The sequence below is a fragment of the Primulina eburnea genome, chromosome 4, assembly GCF_022965805.1.
Source record: "Primulina eburnea isolate SZY01 chromosome 4, ASM2296580v1, whole genome shotgun sequence".
NCBI classification, from domain to species: Eukaryota; Viridiplantae; Streptophyta; class Magnoliopsida; order Lamiales; family Gesneriaceae; genus Primulina; species Primulina eburnea.
The window spans coordinates 39,853,581-39,857,416 of NC_133104.1; positions in this window are offsets into that span (position 1 = coordinate 39,853,581).

Sequence of the window (3,836 nt, forward strand, 5' to 3'; positions counted from 1 at the left end):
CACATTCTACTTTTTCCTTTAAAATTGTATTGTCGATTGAATTGATATCAACTTTCGCTCCCGAAGTTTCCCATCATGTCGTGTATGAAAAAGTTATTATCACATTATAATGGCCGACCAAGTAGTTTAATGATTCTTAGATCCAAATACCATTTGTGTGTGTAGTGTGGGTGAAATTCTTTGAAATAAACTCACAAATGTTTAACTTTAATGTATCCATGCCTACAAGTATTCACTAAAATATGCACAAATTGATGGAATCATTAGAAATTGAGCGATCATCATTTGACTTAAAGTAAAAGTCTTTTCTTACATGGTAGATTGCCATAGATTCACTATATTTCACCATACTACCCTTCATAGAAAATATGACACTTTCAATTATTAGGGTTTTCATGTAAACTTAGTGAAAGTTGTGATCTAACAAGTAACCTTGTCGCAAATTTATCTTATAATATAATGAGTATATCTCTTGTGAGACGATCTCACGAATCTTTATCTGTGAAACAGGTCAAATCTACCGATATTCACAATAAAAAGTAATACTCTTAACATAAAAAAGCAATAGTTTTTCATGGATGACCCAAATAAGAAGCATGTCTCACAAAATACGACATGTGAGACCGTCTCACACAAGTTTTTGACTAATATAATACGCGTAAGGAATGGTCCAAAAATCCCACAAATTCGGATAATAATAAAATTCGATTTTTTTCTAGATAGAAAAAGACGATAGTCATCCTCTTGCCCCTATTAGATTCACACCTTATTTAAACTATACTATATTAGTAATTAAAAATACCGATAGTAGCTAACATTGTCTCTAAAATATATGCAATTTGGAAAAATATTACTCATATTTTACCAAAAATAAATAAATAAAATAAAATTCAAATGTCAAATTAGATGAAAAAAGAAAAATAGTGACCAACTTTTTGGAGTAAAGCGACATAAAAATAGTAGTAGAGAGTATTATGATACCTTTAAATTTGGCTTTATGTCATATTGTAATTACCTATTTTAGTGGAGAGACAAAATGGTTGTCGGCAGGAAGAGGTTTGTCAAAACATAAAAAGCGTTATTTAACATTGACCCCTCACCAACTACTTTTTTATTTTTTTTAATACCGAATTATAAATTATTTTTTCTGTCAAAAATATAACTTTTCAGTTTAGATATGTATCAGTTCGACCTGCCTCGACATATTCTTTAACAAAAAATTGATGTTTCTAAAATATTTTGCCAAGGCAAGATTCAGCAGTATATTGTCTCCCAAGTAAATCTTGTATGATATGTTTTCTCTATTTTAATCAACCACACACGCACAAAAATTAAATATATGGAACTCACTCACATCAAATACAATTGAATTATAAATAAAAATTGATAAGTATAAGTAAGATTCCTTTGATTTGAGTCCACGTCGCGTTTATCGTGGTGGCCAAATGTATACATCAAATTTTGAATTCTAAACTTATTACAATTTTTTAATAATAATATTCTTATATATTTCCTGAATTAATTAATTTGCGAATCATTACATTATAATAATACGTAAAAAAAAGGCATAGAGTGTATTTTATTATATATTTGTGTATGCTTTTAGTGAATTATTTAATTTGGGTGCAAGGCCGATGTTACAAACTGTAGTTTCACGTGTTTTATTGCTTTATTTATCATTTCATTTCATATCTCTGGTAGGTAGTGGAGTAATGATCTTTTCATGCATATTATTATTACAAAAAAGTCTTCTTTCTTTATGTCATCTTTACCAAATTCTTTGCTTCGTATTTGCCTCCTACTCGAGTTTGAATGTCAAAAAGGACATCCTTTTTATTTCTGTAATTTTTTTGAATTTAATGATACGAGATAATGTTAAGATTAGAACCTAGACCTAACTCAACCCCAAAAACTAGCTCAAGGGGGGAGGATTGTCCAAGCTCATATATACAACTCTCAGATTATTTATCCAATCGATGTGAGACAATTAACACACCGCTCTCATGCTCCAGATCACACCCAGGAATGAACATCTGGAGCGTGGAGTTTACAAATGACCCAATTATGGGCAGAACGGGTGACTTAATTATAGACAGTCCTACATATAACGGTAGAACTCGGGCTCTGATAACATGTTAAGATTGGAACTTGAACTTAACTTAACTTCAAAAACTAGCTCCAGAAGTGGTCTTATGCAACACCTCACTATCTACCCCAGCAACATTGTGAGCCATAGCCTTCCTCTTAGGTTTGTCAAACTCTCGACTAAATCTTGTAGAGACCTACTCAACCCTAAAAGCTAGTGTTTGGGGTTGAATTAAGTCCAAGTTCCAATCTTAACAAATAATATATATACACATTTAATGTAAAATTTAAAATATAATTAATAACCAAATAAATCAATAGACTAACACAGAATTCTTAATTCCTATCAATATTCTATACATTTGTGAATATGATAATTGGAGTGTAATAATTGTCTTTGCTAGCAGAACGATTGAAATGTGACTATTTAGATATTGTACGTTTTAAAATATTTGAGTTGCATCGTTACTACCAACTATAATTTTTAGTAAAACAATATGAGTTTGGTGATATAATCATATAAATTCACCGTTATATAATATTCATGTTATTTTTTTAGCACAAAAATCTCTGTGAGACATATATATTCTATTTGGGTCACTTATGAAAAATATATTATTTTTATTGTAAATATCGAAATGATTGACTTGACTCATGGATAAAGATCTGTCAGACCGTCTCACAATGAGAAACATCAATGGGATATTTTTATTTTAGAACATGTCAGTGTGTACCCATCAATGCACCAAACTTGTTGAAAAAAGAACGATGCATGAGACTTGTGTCCTTATCGGTAATGTCAAGAAGATTAAGAGATTGAATTAGTAATTAATTTTGTGCAATATTTATGTGATGCTGAAATAGCGAAAAGAAGGTATGGTTGAAATGATTTGGTTCGTTGTTGGTGAAAGCTAAGTCGTAACTAAGCATGACACACCAAGCTGAACCCACGTTAATTTCTGATAAGTGCGGTGGTTAAATTTGTGAAGGATTCGATTTTTCCTTTTTTTTTCCCTTCTTCTTTTAAAAATAATTTTTTTAAAAAAAAATTTATGGCTTATTTTAAAGAGAGTAAAATAATTTAATATTTTTAAGTATGCACATAAAACAAAATAAGTATTTTCAGTCATGTTAACCTCGAATTTACATTTTAAATCGTGTAACTTACATATTTTTCTCAATTTTTTGTCATGTTAATGTTAAATTAGTATTTTTAGTCTTGTAACTTGCATGTTTTTTGTTTTTGTTTTTTTACTCGAGTTGGTCGTGTTTGCCGGAATTGCTTATGGATGCTGAAAAACGGAGTTTTTTGTCTAAATAAATGCGTTGAGAAAGGACAGATGTATAGAACCTTTCAATGAGATAGTGCTTTTTCCAACTATCTCAAAATGGAATCTATTATCCCTTTCCTGCAACAGATCCGGGGGAAAAAGTGCTGCTAAATTTATACCGTCCGTTATTTCATATGTGACGACAAGCCGAACTAAAACAAAAGACTTCTCAAAACGAAAACGAAGAAAACAGATACTCAAAATTCGGGGGTCAAAGAGATTTTTGAAATGAAAATTGCAAATGTGTCCTATTTTTTTCCACTTATTTTGAAAGAATTACGATCTATTCTGTTAAAAAGACCAAAAAAATATATAAATAAACATAGCTGCTAAATTTATACCGTCCTATTTTTTCACTTATTTTGAAGGAAACACGATCGACTCATCGTTAATGATGACCAAAAATGAAAAGAAGAAAAA